The sequence below is a fragment of the Rhipicephalus sanguineus genome, chromosome 7 (assembly GCF_013339695.2).
Source record: "Rhipicephalus sanguineus isolate Rsan-2018 chromosome 7, BIME_Rsan_1.4, whole genome shotgun sequence".
Lineage (NCBI taxonomy): Eukaryota > Metazoa > Arthropoda > Arachnida > Ixodida > Ixodidae > Rhipicephalus > Rhipicephalus sanguineus.
In genome coordinates, this window is record NC_051182.1 from 122967446 (window position 1) to 122986132 (window position 18687).

Below are 18687 nucleotides of genomic sequence, written 5' to 3' on the forward strand. Positions count from 1 at the left end.
GAGACCTCCACTACGGCGTCTCTCATAATCATATCGTGGTTTTGGGACGTTAAACCCCAGATATTATTATAATATTATATGGACACTCTCGGCTGATTTTTGCCATCGCCGTCACGTCCCGGATATGTATGTATGTATATGGGAAGGCACAAAGAAAAATAAAGCATAAGAAAAAAATCACCATCTTCCGCTAAAGGGGACCATGAGGCGATGCGAAGCCGGAGCACTTGCACGATCGCGTTCCGTTGGCGTTCGTTGAGCATGCTACCGACCTCGCGTCGTGCAACGCGAAGAGGGACGCTACGCGCGTCGTATCTTCCATCTAGCCTGGCCGTTAATTCTCACAGGGCGAGCGGGGAACGCGGTCGACAGGCGGACGAGAGGGGGGCAGCGTAGAAGAGGAGAGAGAAGGGGAGGGGACGCGCATGCGCTCGAGCTCATCGCGGCGTTGCGCAGGAGAGAATTTCGGCATGTCTAGCCCGCGTTTCAGAGGAAGAGTGGAAAGGGGTATAGGAAGGGGAGGGGGAGGAAAAGTGGAGAGGGGAAGTGGTGAGGGAGAGTGGAGAGGATAAGTGGAGAGGGGAAGGGGGAGGGAAAATGGATTAGAGAAGGTAAGAGGGTGAGTGGAGAGGAGGCGTGTGGAGAGGGTATGCGCATGTGCAGTAAGGGTGGTCACGCCGCACACCACCACCACCACCACCAACACCACCGGATTGAGCTCCGCCTTAAGATACTTCGCATCTAAAATTCCGAAGCACCCGAGAGGGGATTCGAACCATCGACCTCCTCAGCTTGCTGCATTAGCCAACTCAATCATGCCGCATGCATGCGCCAGTGAAAAAAAGGGGGCCTGAGGTGATGCGAAGCAGCGTTTTGGCATGTAGAGCCCGCGTTTGAGAGGGGGAGTGGAGAGGAGAAGGGAGTGAGGCAAAGGGGAGAGAAGTGGAGAGGGGGAGGGGGAGAGGGAGTGGAAAGAGGGTGGGGAGAGGGAAATTGGAGAGGAGAAGTGGGGAGGGGGAGGGGAGAAAGAGGGAAGAGAGAGGGGTAGGGGAGAGAGTGAGGAGAAAGGGGAATGGGGAGGGGAAATGGGAAGTGGAGAGGGAGTGGAAATGTGTGTGGAGAGGGCTTGCGCATGCGCAGTAAGGGTGGTCACGCCGCACACCACCACCACCACCACCGGATTGAACTCCGCTATAAGATGCTTCACATCTGAAAGAAGAGCTATTTATATACACCATTTACCGCTGGTAGTAAGCAAACCTTGGAGGAGCTTGAGCGTGTTTTCTATCACGCAACGTTCCGAGTATTTTTTTCAATTTGAAAACTGCCCTTTAAACGCACACGACAAAGTGGCCCCTGTCTGTACCCACTCGTGATGTGGAAGAAAAAAAACAAAGTACAACGGGCACACCTTGCATCGAACGGCCCCGTGTGGCAGGAAACGCAGGGGGTCACTCCACGCGCCGCAATTTAAAAGAAATGAAATATCTAAGCGCATCTGATTCTCCATTGTCGACACTTGCAGCACGTTGCTCAAGCACAAATGCGAACAACTGCGACAGTTCGCGCTTGTCCTGTGTGTATAGGTGCGTTCTTTGTGGGCGTCGTTCTTTGTGCTTCAGCGGCGCGCTGCAAGTATCGAGCTGCTTCTCGTTCTTCGTTTAACATTTCTTGCTATCGCATTCATTGCTTCGTGCTTGCGGCGAAACTGTGATTTTTTTTTCCTTTGATACACGCAGCACTTTCTCGGGGCAAAAAACATCTGCCACTGAAAGACAAAAAGAGGGAAAAAATTACGCCATCTCCCGCTAAAGGGGACCATGAGGCGATGCGAAGCCGGAGCACTTGCACGATCGCGTTCCGTTGGCGTTTGTTGGGCATGCTACCAACCTCGCGTCGTGGAACGCGAAGAGGGACGCTACGCGCGTCGTATCTTCCATCTAGCCTGGCCGTCAATTCTCACAGGGCGAGCGGGGAACGCGGTCGACAGGCGGGCGAGAGGGGGCAGCGTAGGAGAGGAGAGAGAAGGGGAGGGGACGCGCATGCGCTCGAGCTCATCGCGGCGTTGCGCAGGAGAGAATTTCGGCATGTCTAGCCCGCTATTCAGAGGAAGAGTGGAAGGGGGGAGGGGAGAGGGGTATGGGAGGGGGAGGGGAGAGGGAAAGTGGAGAGAGAAAGGGGAGAGGGGACGTGGAGAGGGGAATGGGAGAGGATGAGTAGAGAGGAGGTGTGTGGAGAGGGTATGCGCATGCGCAGTAAGGGTGGTCACGCCGCACACCACCACCACCACCACCGGATTGAGCTCCGCCTTAAGATACTTCGCATCTAAAAGTAGGTGGGTTTGGTACATTTCCCATAACCTCCCGAATGACGAAAGGTGAACCGTAATTTTCTCTGCGTGAATGCGTGCATTCTCGCTCATTTTGCCGTTTTGCTCCGTCATACGGCGCTTATCGACTCGGTGGTGGACGCTCGTGCGTTCAGGTTTAAAAAAAAGGTGGCGGTGAATGGCTAGTAGTTTTGCCATACTTTACCCTCTGTCCTTCTCCTTTCCTTCCTCCTACCCCTCACAACACACCTTCTCCTCTTCAACTCCCTCTCGCACCACCTTGCAGGGTTGCCAGTTCGAAAAGAAAAAAAGTGGTCAGAAAACTGTAAAAACGAGCCAAGAAGTAGCCAATTTGAGCCAAGTTCAGTAAAATTAGCCAAAAGTAGTGACGCATGTGTGAAAACCACTTCGACATCGTTGTTTCAATGACTAAATGCAAAAACCTTTCGGCGAAAATGTAAATATGTGCTGCGTGAACACTTAAAAACCAGAATTCCTGCGATTCCAGCATAAGTTATTTACTTTAGCAATCATTTCATGCATGGTGACGTAGTGTTTGCGCTGTTGAAAAAATGACTCTCTCTTCACGCATATCGCATGGCTTCGCTTGAAATGACGACAAGTTGCGACAATAAAACTGAGTTTAGTACATGATTAGTGCGCTGAAAATCACAGTTGCTGGCATTGAAGCATAAATTGTACCTACTTTCGCAATCATTTCTTCTGTGACGATGAATCCAGAGTCGCAGTCCGTATCTAAACCTAAGAAATCATACAAACAGTTCGTAAAAGTTGACTGACTGATTGTTGGAAGAGTTCGTACGACAATCTAAAGAGCACTAAGAAACCATGACGCAAGAGGCGATGGCGACAACACAAGCGCTCACTAACAAACTGTTGCAAGCAAGCGCTTGTGTTGCCACCATTGTCTCTTGTGTCATGGTTTCTTAGCGCTCTCTTGAAATGTCGGATATCCGATTTCTAAAGTCGATGAGTGCAGAGCGCCTTCAATTCCTTTTCACCTAAATATGTGGTTTAAAAACGCATTCAGCAATAGGTGATCAGCAAAATAAGGCATCATGCGACATTTCACGCCAAGGCCCAACCGTGTATTCATTTTTTTATATGCGCTAGGCCTGCTTGAATGGCAGACTATAAATGCGCAGTGTTTTATTTATATTTATGTTATGATCGCCACCATCGACCCTTACGCTTGCTTAGGCCACTGCGCAATTCTTTTCATCAAAGAGGCCCTGCAACACTATTTCAGTATGGTCAGAAAACGCTGCCGATCGGTAGTCGAGGCTCCTGAGATCACATTTTAGCTCAGCACGTGGCCTGTAATTTAGAATTAATTCTCAGTCAGGTAGAAATCGTTCCCTCTTCTTTCTACAAATGATAACATATACCCAAATGACCCAAATTCCCAAATATATTCAAATTCACGGCCATTGACTGATATGAGCATCGTGAGCTGCATAGATACCGCTGCCGCCGCGGGAGGCCGCCACGTGCCCGCGCGCCCACTCGTGCTCACACTGAAAGTAAGCAGCGCGTTCGCAAAAATAAAAGAAAGAGTGCGCAAGGTGGTGACGCACGCGTGACGTAACTTCCTTCCCCCGTGCCATCCTTTCCTGCTTAGCTTCTAGCGCGCTCCTCAGGAAGAGAGAAGAGAACAAGCAATTAAAACGTGTGACAAATCTCTAACTCCACTCATACTTGACGAATTCCAAAAATTTTTCCAGCAGTCGATCAGGGACGCAATAAACTCCTTTAATGAAGCCAATCGATAATTGCTAAAATATTGATGCAGGGCCCCTTTAAAGTTCCTTATTTACGCAATCAAACTGCCCTATTCAATTATCGGAGCTGAAAGCACATTTTGACTACCATGTTTTTGCACCATATACTCGAGCACCAGCGGCTACGACGTCACTAAATACCGATAATTTTGCTCAAATTCAGGGAAGACAAAAGTAGCGAAAAAGGAGCCAAGTAGCCAAGACGATTTCTCTGCTGCCACCGGTATTGGCGGCGAGATCGAGCAGAGTCGGCACCTAGCGGCGAGCGGACGAGACCCCGCAGTGTGGATGGCTCCTTGCGTCGTGTGCTAGCCACACCGTGTTCGCCTCAGATTACAGCTTATTCCCTTGTGCTAGCACAGTATGAAATGCTTGTGCGTATGCCTACACGATACACACAAGCATTTTGCCTTACGAGACATGTATGCACTCTAATAAGTGAGTGCACGCCCGTGTCGGTATGGCGCTAGGTCTAACCATCGTACCGTCCATTCGCCGAAATCATTTCAATATGGATACCGCTTTCTCGTCCAAGCATGTCACATAGTTCATTCGGCGCCAGCCTGAACGAAAAAAACAGTACTAAATGTCGAGGTGTGAATGCAGAATTTTAGCGACGCCATTTCGTGATGTGTTGGCAATATGGAAATCCTTGTGATACCGCAAAAGCATGAACTATCGTCTGCAGAGGATGGCAAGCGGTAAAAAAGACCTGAAGCCACGCATTTCTACAGCAATACGCGTATTCATGCAAACAGAAACGCAGAGGGCACAAAGTTCTACTTCATCTAATTACGCAGAAATACAGGTTCTCTTTCTTTGTAGCCGCTAGAGCAAGAAGTAAATACTTGAATGGCTCAGTCGCGCAACACAGTTTATATTGTGGTATAGGCAAAACACAATGTAAAAACGTGCAAATAAAGCAAGAAAGAACATCGAGCACGGGACAAAACACGAATGTGACTGAAGGCCAGTACCCCATTCATTGGCAGATTGCACTTCTCTCACAATTAATAGGTACGTTAGAATGGTTGCGTGCATTGATGTGGCAATGGAGGGCACATACATCACCATTAGGCTGCAGTCAACGCGCTTTACTGCGAACAATCGGCTCAAACCGCATACAGCGAAGCGTCACTGCGTACATTTGTATACGTTCCGCCGACCGCCTATCCACACAAACGCGGCAACGGTGCTGCCACCTATACCCCGATCTCGCGGCGAATAAAAAAGTAGACAAATTGGCGTAAAGTAGGCAAACCTGGCAACCCTGGCCCCTTTCAGTACTGTACTATGCACGGCTATGATATGCTAGGAGCTGCTTGGCACTCAAGGGCCCATATAGTCCGACGTAGCGTCCGCGTCAGCTCGCGACAGCGGGAGTTGGCGACGCCAGGTTCGTCACGTTAGGTTGACGCGCAAAGTCGAGAACTCTATACTCCCACTTGTGCGACGCGCTACGTCGCCTTCACGCATGCGCATTTGAGCGCACTCGGCATCCGTTCATCACGAAGAGACTCAGACGCAATGGAGTCTGGGTAACGTTGCCGGCGCGGAATGCAGCATGTCGCATCTCGCGCCGGCTGCAGCAGGGGCGCGCTGATTGACGCCGGACGCGTCGGTCGCTCCTCGCATCGGACTATAGAGGGCTGCGCGTTTGCTAGCGTAGCGTCGCTGTGCCGAGCGCGACTGTACGTCGTCGTTACGTCGGATTATAAAAGACCCTTCACGCCCTTTCAGTGGAGGATACTCGCCAAGGTTTTTTAACTGCGAAGCATTTCTTAGCAAACCTAAGGCAATTTGGAGCGAATCTAAGGCACTTTGGCCGTTTCTATCTATCTATCTATCTATCTATCTATCTATCTATCTATCTATCTATCTATCTATCTATCTATCTATCTATCTATCTATCTATCTATCTATCTATCTATCTATCTATCTATCTATCTATCTATCTATCTATCTATCTATCTATCTATCTATATCCGCTGAGCTGAGGCCTGGATGCTCTCCTGGTCAAATCCATAACTTTTAATATACCAGAATTGGCACAGCAGGGTATCAGTGCAACACGATTCACTAGTCACGACATGAATAACGCAAAATGCCTGTCGCGTACGTCATGAAACCCTTTCGCTCAGTTACGTGTGGCACATACCTGCATACCACTGTTAATATTATGCGGGTATGCGCCACAGGGGATTGACAGTCTCAAACAACACAGGATCAGCGAACATACGCATTGAACTTTCTGGCCGATACCACGCATTGCGAGAATCAATGATTACTCCCCTATAGTATAACAGCTGTGTTGTAACGTCATCTGTTGTTGTAGCGTTGGCTATCCGCTCTTACATATCATAGTTAGCTATCTTGATAAGTATATTAATTCTAAAACATATACATAAATTGGAAAAATTTCACCATCTCCCACTAAAGGGAACCATAGGGGAATGCGAAGGAGCGCATGGGTCGACCTAAAGTACCGTTCATCACGGGCACCTACCCCGATGTTAACGCGTCCTTGCATGTGGAGCACACCATCAATTCGCTGTAGTTGCTGTTGATGTTACTCGTCCCCAACTCTTGTTGAAGCACGCCACGCGGGTTCATCACGCGTCTGCAGAATCTCGTTCCCCGACGCCATCACGTGATTGCTGAGGGGGAGAGGCCACAGCGGGGGGAAAGGCCACAGCGTCTTACCCAGCCCCTTGCACAGTCCCGAACGCGCTAGCGCATGCCAGCACACGTGGTTTTGTCGTTACGCTTAGCTAAGACAGCATACGGCAGCCCGGGCCCCTAAAGTGCTCTGCACGTATCATCATCAAGGCCGTCGAAGAACAAGACGAAGAAGACATCTGCTTGGCGCGAGCGCGCGCTCTGCACGTATTATCGTCAAGGCGGTCGAAGAACAAGACGAAGAAGACTTCTCCTTGGCGCGAGCGCGCGCTCAATATTACCGATGGCCATTGCAGGTTTTAGAAAGCGGACGGTCGCCAATGGAACTACGGACAAAGCCTAGCGCAAAAGCTGCTTCGCATCTAAAATTAATACATTATGTTTACCACACGCAATGGCCCGTCGTTCGGAACACGTGCTCACGAACAGCTCACACGTGGTGTAAGGCGTGGGGTTCGGCTGGTCTCGTAAGGTAGCTGGCTCCCGCCGTCCGTCCCGATAGCCGATAATTCCCAGTGAGGAGACGCGTTCTTTCAAAGAGGGAACGTAGGGGTACATGATTAAGTGAATAGTGTTGAAAAGAGTAAACAGAGTCAAAAGTCTTCGGCTTTTAGGGCCCTGAGACTATCAATACTGAGGCACACGCAAACCGCTGTCAGCGTCTCTCGCAAATCCGGTGAACTGCCGTCCTGGCGTCCGACCTCCCGAAAGGAGGCAATGAGTCACACAATAATCTCGCCACGCCCCGACGATTCGCAGATCGGAAGGTCGGCGAAGAGTTTGAGTCCGAAGGAGGGTTGCGGTGAAAGGCCGATCACCTCTGCTTCCACTGCCGGGAACACTTGGAATAAGCGTTGATTGATGGCTGCCCTCTGATGAAGGCCCCCAACTGGGTTGATGAGAGCGTTTACAATGGCGCTGTCCTACGCTGACCAACAACAAAGAAGGTGTGTCGAATTTCGGAAGACAGGCAGGCCGTCTACTCCGGCACAGGGCATATTTTCCCTACTGCGCTAGGGTACAAGGATGAAATGGCTTGGGGAGAATCCCTCCAGCGGTGCTATCTCACGTTGGAAACAATGAGTGAAAAAGGGGATTCCGAACTGCAACGTTCTTTTTCTGTGAAATCTATCCACGGCGACCTGTACGCTCGCTCGGCATAAGCACCTTCAGGGAGACGTGGGGTTCCGTGCATCCGTCTAAGCGCCGATACGGGGGGGGGGGGGGGCGGAGACAACATTCCGGCAGACAACTGCATGCTCAATATCGTCTGCCTCGATGAATTCTCATGGCAAACGTAAGAGTGGTCTCTCGACTATCCAATTCGCTTGTGCCCTGCACAAGCTCCGCCAGAACGACGCAGTGGTCTCTTGTTTTCTTGCAAGGCTGGGCGATGGCCTCATACTGACCGCGGATGACGCCCTATTGACTGAGAGCCGCTTTGTTGACTAAGACTGCATGGGCCACATGCGCCCAGAAAGTACACGAATACTATAGGCACAACTTGTAGGTTTGGGCGAGTCGGTCCATGATGCGAAAACTAGAAGCAGCGCGAAAAAAACTACGACAAAAAGCGGAACACACACAACAGGACTAGCGCTGTACTGCCAACTGAATGTTTATTGAAACATCACCACTTATAGCTATGCCACCAAAAACGCCTTGTCACACAAAAAACGCCACAGAAAATCAACAATTGCGGACATGCGTATTGCTATACTAGCAGGTGTTTATCGATATAAGATCTCTCTCAAAATTTTTAAAATCCAACAAAGAAAGAGAAATCGTGGAAGCTTATTTGTTTGGAAAATCCAAAAAAGAAAGAGAAATCGTGGAAGCTTATTGTATCAATAAAGCTGGAGATAAGTGTGTCAGCGCGGCGTCACTTAGTTTAGCTACTCATGAGAGATCTTTTCTCGATAAACACCTGCTAGTATAGCAATACGCATATCCGCATTCGGTGATTTTCTGTGGCGTTTTTTGTGTCACGAGGCGTTTTTGGTGGGAACTAATAGACAGCGATGTCAAGGAAAGTATCGGGGGTTTTATTTGTAGTAATTAGAATATAAATGTTAAGAAAGTAAAGTGGACGAAAAGATAACTTGCCGCCGGCAGGGACCGAACCTGCGACCTGTGAATTGAAACTTAGGAGTGTCAGTCAGCGCCAGTCGCAGCCATGGCGGCGAGTGTGGAACACTCAATTCACATATATACCCTATAAAGTGGACGGGAGGATGACCGCCGCCGTAGCTCAGTGGTAGAGCATCGGACGCGTTATTCGAAGGTCGCAGGTTCGGTCCCTGCTGGCGGCAAGTTATCTTTTCGTCCACTTTACTTTCTTCACAATTATATCCTAATTACTACAAATAACACCCCCGATACTTTCCTTGGCATTGCTGTCGGTTAGTTCCCATTAATATTGTGTCTAACAAAGAAAAACGAGCCCTTAAAAGTAATCTTCTTTCCTTCATTCAAGGCGTTTTTGGTGGCATAGCTATAAGTGGTGATTTTTCAATAAACATTCAGTTGGCAGTACAGCGCTAGTCCTGTTGTGTGTGTTCCTATTTTTGTCGTCGTTTTTTTCGCGCTGCTTCTACTTTTCACTATACGTACCATCCAATGAGCGTGCGTGCGTTCTCCGCCATATCGGACAAATATAGGCACTACATATCAGCTCAAGACTCCTTGTGTTGGTACAGCCATAATCATACTTGTCTAGACTAGTGGAGTGCGTGGCTGTGGAGGCTGTTGTCCACCGCTGCTACCATACGTTAGCTACAAGCTTCAGTTCATGCTTGAATTATAGCTCAAGAGCCTATAGTGTACAGTTTGACTATGTTAGGCGTCGGTCTTTGCATATTGCGCAGAACACGATAGCTGAAGTGGTTGGCTAGGCGATCTAGACAAGTGTGGTTCCGTCTTTACTACCCACGTTGCTGTTGGCCTCGTTACGCAACTGTAAGCAACTGGTCATACAACAGATACATGACTCTTCAGCATAAGTGTGTGCGTATAGCATTTGTACATATCTTTAGCCGTCAGTTCGTAACGTTTCGCTCAATAAAAATTGCGCCACAGCAACTTTCCCATCGAATGCACCGCATAACAAGGATTCTCACGGTACGTGGGACCTGCCGACCTTTTTTTGGCTAAGACACCGGCCATGCTCCGACCTTAAACAGCTCAGCTGTTAACATTTAGTTAGCCCCATAGTTAGTTACTTAAAACTTAAATAACAGGGCCACCTAAACTCTTAGAGCACCGCAAAATGTTTTTGGGTCCGCCGTAACTCAACATGGCAAAGTGATGTTTGGTGGAACAGTGGAAGGCCAATGACAGGAGTCGAGTCATGACGTCTGCTTCCCAGGTAGCTTACACAGCTATTTTACTCATTGAAAAAAAAATTGGCGAGAGATCTAGGGTTCTCATATCCCTGAAACGTGGGTCGGTCTACTCGACGTCACAGCTATGGCTCACCCACTGTTTCTAGCTCAGCGAACAGACGACTCATGTGGACTGTGCACTCATGCGGTCTACACATGACCGTATCCACGGCATGCTACACGATATGCCACTCCTACGCCTGCAGTTGCTGAGAATGCACAAGCACGGGAGGTACTGGCTGGTAGGAGGCAAGAGACACCTTTACAGACCGCAGGTGGTTTCCGTCTACCGGCACCATGGAAAGTAAAAAGAAACCCCGCGCAGCAATGAGCAAAATCAAGCGTGTAGCGCAACGATACCAAACATGTACCAGTGTCTAGAAACCTTCCATACAAAAAACTACCTACGGAAACTAAGAAACAGACGCGCATCTGCGATGCAATTTTTACGGGCGGGAGCCACAACCAAGTTGCGCACCATACTCTGGCCATGGACTTTATTTAACGATGAGGGTGACGGCAGGTACCACATGTGGAAGAACTCTTTAGAGGGACTGGCGCCCGCTGATCACGACGGTCCAAGCAGCGAACGACCACAGTACATGCGATTGTATGCCGCGGATTGTATGCCGCGGCAGCACGGCACTGCAAAGACTATACAGCTGAAAGAAGCGGCGACATTGCTCTTGTCCGGCGGGAATCCCACTCCCACGGACAACGAGCAGGCTGCTATTTATATAATGCACAAGTGGGCCACGTGCACCGCCACTATGCCACACGAGGCACTATATCGAGACCCAGGTGAGCGTAGATCACAGGAATTCAAGAAAGCAGGGAAGGACCCGCTTTAGATGACCGAATCGCGGCAGCCTGTTGCCTCTGCTACTCGAAAAATGACCCCGCTTACTCGGACGTGGTCTCCAATGGCGGGGTCACCGACCGTTGTGTTTGTGACACAGTTAGGAGCACGCGCTCATCAGTGCGGCTTGTGTTCATTAGGGCGTAAATGCAGCTGCCACCTAAATGAGTATCATACTGCAAAAGCGCCGGCCTTCGGGCTAGCTTGTTCGTACTTAGGAGCGATATTTAGGCGCGAGGCTCAATGTGGACCTGTTTATTATATTGTCTGTGTTTTATTTCGGACTTCAAAACAGGCATTACAACGAAGCAGAACCTTCCATTTCTGCGATATGCAGATGCTTTCCCATTAGATGTGGGATATGGATGAAAAAAAAGAAGTACCAACTTCGGGCAACATTGGGCAGCCAGGTATTTTGAAACGTCTAAACCTCTAATACCACAGCATAACATCCGCAAACCTCACGGCTGTCCTTGCATTTTTTGTAGCTAGGCACCTGTAATGTCAAGGGACAATAAAGCTGCACTGAACCTTTTATTACGGCGAAAGCTCTTATGAGATCACAAATACAGTGCTGCAAGTGTCCGCCACCGCCGCTGTCCCCGCCGGTGTCAGTAAACACAATCGCGCGGAATAACAAACATTCAAATTAGAAGAAAATATATCCAGCATGGATCTGAACCAGGGCCGTCGGCGTGGCAGTCGAGTATTCTACCACAGAGCCACGCACGTGCTTGAAACTCCTTTACAAAAAGACGCTATACAGTCGTGCCGTCGGTCAAGGAATCGCGTTAACATATGTATTGTAGCGTGGCAGAAGCGTAAAATAGCAGCCAGGCGTCACATAATGCTGAATGCGCAACCAGTGTGGGGTTACATATGTAATATTGCGTTACAGAAGAGTAAAATAGCAATTTGGCGTTACATCATGTGAACTGCGCAACGACTGCGTGGTTTAAAGCTTCCCACCCACTACAAAGTGATCAACCATAAATCTTCATCGTGATCCCAGCTTTTGCTCTACTGGTGCTGCGCGTCCCGCGCAGGCCTGGCAGTTTTTTTTTGTTTGCTTATTTCTACACATCATTAAGCTTATTTAGACGAGAAAGGTTTCAGAATTTCCTTTTTTATAGAGGACGCGAACTGCTTATTAGTAACCGAGTAGTTCTGTAGAATGCAGTTCTTTTTTACGGAGGGTTTACAAACGTCATATTGGGCAACTACTAAGTGCTCAGCCATAATTCATCATCATCATCCCAGCTTTCGCTGTGACTGTGCTAGGTGTTCCGCGCAGGCCTGGCATTTTTTTTGTACACATCATTAAGCTTCTTTAGCTGAGGAAGGTTTCAGAATTTTTTTTATAGGGGATGCAAACTGTTACTTACTAACCGAGCAGTTCTGTAGAATGCAGTTCCTTTTTACGGAGGGTTTACACTCGTCATATCGAGCAACTAAAATGTTTGTTTGTTTGTCGCCTAAAGTAGCCTGCCTCATACCCACGAGGGCGATTGGCCACAGTGAGAAGTATAAAGGGAAATGTAAGTCCTATGAAACCTCACAAAGAAATAAGGAAACGCCATGTAATTAAAAAAATGAACGAATTAAGAAATTCAAGAAGCCGTGGGATAAAAATTGAAAACGTGCTCAGCCATACTTCTTCATTTTCATCCCAGCTTTTGCTCTGACTGTGCTGCGCGTTCTGCGCAGGCCTGGAATTTTTTTGTGCACATCATTAAGCTTCTTTAGCTGAGGAAGATTTCAGAATTTTTTTAGGGAGGATGCAAACTGTTTTTTACTCACGCAGCAGTTCTGTAAAATGCAGTTCATTTTTACGGAGGGTGATAAAATAAATAGACAGCTTGTGTTTGTGTGAGGAGCGATAGCAGACAACGCTCAGTGCATGTCTGTCTTCTAAGCGCGAAGAAAACGTTAATCGGCACCAAGCATGTGCGTGCTCGGGCAGCTTCGAAAAATAAAGAAGGGGTCAGGCAGTCTTTCAAGGTCTTCACTCTGCTTCATGTCTTTTTGCGCACCTCGCAACTCATAGAAACCGATCGCCACAAGGCACGTGAAAGGGGTGCAGTCTAAGATATGCTCTCGGAATCATATTTAGTCATATCGTTTGATATTTTTTCAGATATTAACGTCATAAAAAAGTTCCGGTACTATAATAGATATCTCTGGTGTGCAATTTTTTTGGTGTCCATGGAAGACGACAAAAATTGCAAGTATAAATTTATACATCATATCTAGTCTATGTTTTTATAGTGCATTATGTAGTGCGGTATCCCTTGAAGGCTGTATAGTCGTTTATGTGAGACAAACTGAACTATTGCAAAAGATAACATTAACCGCGAAAATTATTGAAACACGTTAAAAGAATTCAAGCCATAAAGCTGGAAATGAGTGCTCAGTCGCATGTAGAAGCCTTTTCATTGTAGAGAGCTTCAGAGGAACAAATATTTCGTAGAACTGCTTAGAAAGTATGCAATGACCTCCCTAAACTAAGTTGGCTAATGAGCTGTTTCGTTTGAATTCTAATTGAGTTGTTTAATTTAAAGCTTATAGCTAGTTGTCGGCTATGCTTGGCACAGAAAAAAAGGCTTGCATCATGTACTGTCATCGTACGTCTGCTTTCCAAAGCATTACGACCTCTAAAACATACGTGCGACTAGTGAATGAGCACTTGCTGCCTCATACCAACAGGTAATTTATTCCTGTGAAGTGCCCTGAACAAGGCAGACCGCCTGCCCGATTGATTCTCGTTCAGAACTCATGTTGACACACTTCTGTGAACATCACAATGCAGATTTAGTAACCAAAAGTCGACGCCATCCTAATGTTCCACACAGGTGTATTGCATGGCTCGAGCAGGGGACGCATCTATGAGCCGCATTTTCTACGTTGTTTTATTTATTTTGGTTTTTGTATAATTTATTGGGGTATTTCTTGTTTTTCTGCTACTATTTCCTTTTTATTTATTAATTTATTTGAATATTTGTTTATTTATTTCAATACATTCAACGAGAATGCGTTGCCGAAGGGAGTGCCAATTAAGCCAAAACAATACATATTCGGAAGCGGCTAGCTCAAATAATAAACAGCAACAACGCATTTAAATGCAGGAGCATTTGGATTCGTGATCATGGAGGTGGGAAGGTGGTTCTATTCTTTTGCAGTTTTGCTGGGACACATTTATTCACGGGAACGAATGCGTCCGCAGTCCGCGCCAGAGAAATTCGCGTAATCTTTATCCATATCAATGCAATAATCAAAGTATGCCGCTTGACACGGCAAAGCCAAAGAATGATCATGAGGCTAGCTATAGTTAGAAGTTTCTGAATAAATTTCCTGAAACTGAACACACGTGCATTTGAAAATTTTACGCCCACTGAAATATACCCACCATAGCCTTGGGTGGAGCTCGTGCCTTTGTATTTAGGGGCGCACCACGATTACCGACAAGACACTGGGGTGGTTAATATTATAGCGCATTGTGCTCCCGTTCCTGTGCTGTTCGTCGACTTCGGCTTTAGCGTAATTGCCAGAAGGAATGGTTAGAAGGTAGACCTAGGCAAAAGGGCACCCGAGAATGAAAGTGTCGGTGAGTTTTAGCCCTTATAAACCTAGTTATCATGAGCGAAAGACATTTTTGGCCTGGTTTTGCAAATACAATGCATAATGTTTTATTAAAGTTAAGCTTTGTGGAAAAACTGATAGTATGTTTCCTTCTGTGTCTGGAATGCTGACGAAGACGGTCTTATGGTCCGTGACGTAGTTAGCTATGGTGGGCACTGTGACTACACACATTGAGGAATGAAGTGTTGCTCGCTGGAAGACCAAGTCTAAGGCTGTGTTGCATTGCGTCCTGGACGTTGGCAGGGTCGGAGGTTACTGTGAGGCGGATGCGTTGTACCATATTCTGCAGAAACCATAGCTCGATCTTTGCGTTCTTGTTAAAGTCTTCATACAAAAGGCATAGCTCGTCAGTGCTTGCCTATTTAGGCACAGATGCGCACGACAGCCATGACGTTTTCGAAACAGCCACGAGGGGATACTAAAAACTGTCACGATGAAGCCACAAAATAGCAGAGAGCTGAAGTTGTGCATGCGTCTACAGCGAACGCTAGCGGAGGTAAGACCATACCATGCTAGCAGGAAGCCTGCCATAACAGCTTGCCTGTGTCCGGCGCCGTGGAATGTCGGCATCGCGAGAGGTCTCCAAATGCACGGCAAGATATTAGGTAGCTATAGTTTAGCGGGCTTAGCGCAATAGCGGGATCGAAACGCGCATGCGTAGTGTACTGAACGACCCGTAACATTTACCATACGGAAGCTATTTTTCAGATTTAGCGTTACCGTGTTTGCGTGGTTAGCGTAGTGTACGTAAAACATGGCGGTGTTGTTGCACGCCCGCTTCGAACTGAATTGAGCGTTACTGTGGACGCATCCACTTCTTTCTCGGCAAACTACTGTGTAAAACGGCTTCGCTTGCCTTCAGGTAGCTTCCACGACCGAGTATTACGAATAACTTAGCGTAGTTTTTGAGATCGCTTGCCATTTCGAACGTCCCTAGAGCTAACAAGAAGGTCGGTGTAAACAAATCTGCAACGTAAAAATGTTAACTTTTGGTGTGTCGTACATATTTATCAAGTTTACTTTCCTGTCCGCAACGAAAGTTTGCGGTACGGTAACGATATTTCCTTAACCCCCGCTATCACGCTAACGCTAAACTATAACTGCCTAATAGCAGGTTTCCCCGGAGTGGCATTTACATGAAACATTCTAACCTTGCCCACTCCCTGGATGAACGCTACGCGAGATGGCAAGGGTGTGCTGAGTAATCTACGGAGAGATACAGAACCAAGGACACTGCTAAACATAAGACGCGGCGCACCGATGTATCCGTGACAACCACTCCTCTCGGACTATTACATGCGTTTGATAAACGAAACGCGGCTCTTGCTCGTTTTCGAAAGCTAGGTTTGTCGACTTGTCTCTCCACATCTCCAAGTGCTCCTTCTCGCCGTGCGAGTCGACAAAGCAAGGATAACGCACACCTTCTAGCAGACAAAATGGTTCTTGTTCGTCCACTCGTCAGCGTCTGTTGCTCGTACAATGTACCGCTGGGGATAGCGGAAATGTACGAAGACGGCATCTTCATTTTAGCGCTAAAAAGGACAAACGCATGAGAGGCATCAGGACAAGCACTACTAATAACAACTGTTGTATTGCAGTGGGTTGCAATGAAATATTGCCAACGCCACCATTACGGTGTTCTAAATATAACGGCAGCCTGACTAGCTTTTCAGGCCTTCTGGGTATAACGTTTGCTTATGAACTAAACGCTTCTGTTTCTATTGCAGCGGCACCGTGGTGCGAGCTCCATGTACAAGGTATTGCACTTAGAGATTTTTTCAAAAGAGGTGAACCTTTTACCGCGTGCGATCAGAAGTACAAAGAAATTTGCGAAGAGCGACCTGAAATCGTACTGGTTAACAAAGACTGTCCGAAAAAGAAAAATGTGACTGAATAAAATACAAATCTTTGCTGCGGTCGTTGAACCCAGCCGCCATGATCAGAAGACATACGCGCAGTGCTGGTGCGTGTTTTAAGTGCTTAACGCAATAAAGCTAAGTTCATCTTCGTTAATTGCATTGCCAACGGACAAGGGTGAATAGCACCTATATGGATGTTTGTCACGTGCCTTCCAAGTCAGTTCACCTACACAAGAATGACCACTACTGAACTGGCAGTAATTAAAATTTCCAATTAGGCAGGCATTTCTTCAGTACGCTCCTGGCGTATAAAAGAAGCTGATTTACACCTCAAAGGGGTATTTTGGATGTGGGTAGGGGGGGGGGGGGCTGCTATATGTGGTGTTTTCATGTGGGAGCACTTGTAGTGGAATTACGGAACCCTTTCCGATTAGATTGAGCGTTCACTTGCGGAACAGCTGTAATTTTTGATGCCTATTGTAGCCTTTTCTTGAAGACCCAACACGTATTTTATTTACTCTCCGCAAGATGTTTTTTAAGCTAAATATTAACAACATAGAGCGGCGACCTATCTCGCGAGGCCGCTCTCGACGAGTGCAGCAACAAATGCAGAAGACTGAAATGAAAGAGTCTACCGAAAGGACAGGTGTTTTGTGTTTCTCTTCTTTCAAAAGATACATGTTTTTTTTTTCCTGGGAATGACGGTATTCTATTTTACTCCTCCATGGCTTTGTTATGGCAATACATGGAAATAATGTGTACGCCTTAAATAAGTCGCCCGAACACTTGAGCTCTATCGCTGTCATCCACTTTTTAATGCGAAGAAATGGCAGATCGTATGCATTGTGGGGATGAAGGTCGTGCGAATACGTAGGTGAGAATCTGCCTTTATCGCAATGTTGGGTGTGGAGCCAAGCGTTACGAGGCGGATCGATGTCTGCGTAAATTAATTAGTTTTACGCACAACGTGTGCTTGCCAGGCATGGTGACTACACTGTAACGCCTAAACAATAGCTTGCAGTCCGATTTCACGTCGGCACTATCTTTAGTGCACAGGGTTTTATGGCGAATATGAAAGTCATGTCACATTATGTCATGACCTGCCATTCATGTTCGTCATAAACACGCCAATTTTAGCATATACATTACACAGACAGACAGACAGACAGACAGACAGACAGACAGACAGACAGACAGACAGACAGACAGATAGATAGATAGATAGATAGATAGATAGATAGATAGATAGATAGATAGATAGATAGATAGATAGATAGATAGATAGATAGATAGATAGATAGATAGATAGATAGATAGATAGATAGATAGATAGATAGATAGATAGATAGATAGATAGATAGATAGATAGATAGATAGATAGATAGATAGATAGATAGATAGATAGAAAAGGTGCGTTTAGTTGGCTTCTATTTAATGGAGCAAACACTTCTATATGGGTTTCATTGACAAGGAAACGGCATTGGACTCAGAGAGATACCAGCTATTTTATAGCCATTGCGTCGTCAAGGAGTACACCATACATGTCATGTTGGGGGATCGGAGGCCCGCGGCGCAGGAACCACAGGAGACAGCGGCTAACGGGAGACTGTGTTTATTGGCTTTCCTTAGCAGCGAACGAGAGGAGGCTATAGCGAAGATACAAGAGGAACACGTGATGTAGGGGTTGGGGACGAGAGTAGCAAGGAATGCGCCGTGCGCGCGAGCATGTCGGGCAGCACCAGCATGCGATGCGCAACACCAGGAGTGGCCGTTTGTCGGTTGACGTGAGCGTACACGACAATACATATGTTAGTAGCCTAGACAGCATCCACCAATATTCCACAGCCACCGCGCTTTTAAACATGAAGCGGGGCGAAAGTCCGATCGAGTAACAGTCCGGCAAAAATGTACAATCTCCCCAGTGTATTGCACGGCATGCTTCTAAGAAATACTCAGTCGTCCATATATAGAAAAAAATAGTAATAATTATTATCTCATACTATCTCAGTAAGTTACTGTTTGCAGATGACGATCGACCCTTCAGCAACGATGGCTGTTAGTAATTTAACAGTTATTTAAGAAAACAGATTTAAAATCCAAGCCGGGAAACTTAACATGGCGTTGAAAACAGATAAGC

The 18687-nt window shown here is 47.0% G+C and overlaps 1 long non-coding RNA gene across 3 annotated transcripts in view; it reads left to right on the forward strand.

Annotated features, from left to right (window-relative positions):
- LOC119399825 (uncharacterized) overlaps positions 1 to 13269 on the forward strand; it is a 47878-nt gene extending 34609 nt beyond the window's left edge. For all 3 annotated transcript variants that reach the window (XR_007416928.1, XR_007416930.1, XR_007416929.1), the window contains exon 4: positions 13190 to 13269. This is a non-coding gene — a long non-coding RNA (uncharacterized LOC119399825). The remainder of the gene's footprint in view (positions 1 to 13189) is intronic.
- Positions 13270 to 18687: the final 5418 nt, after the last annotated feature.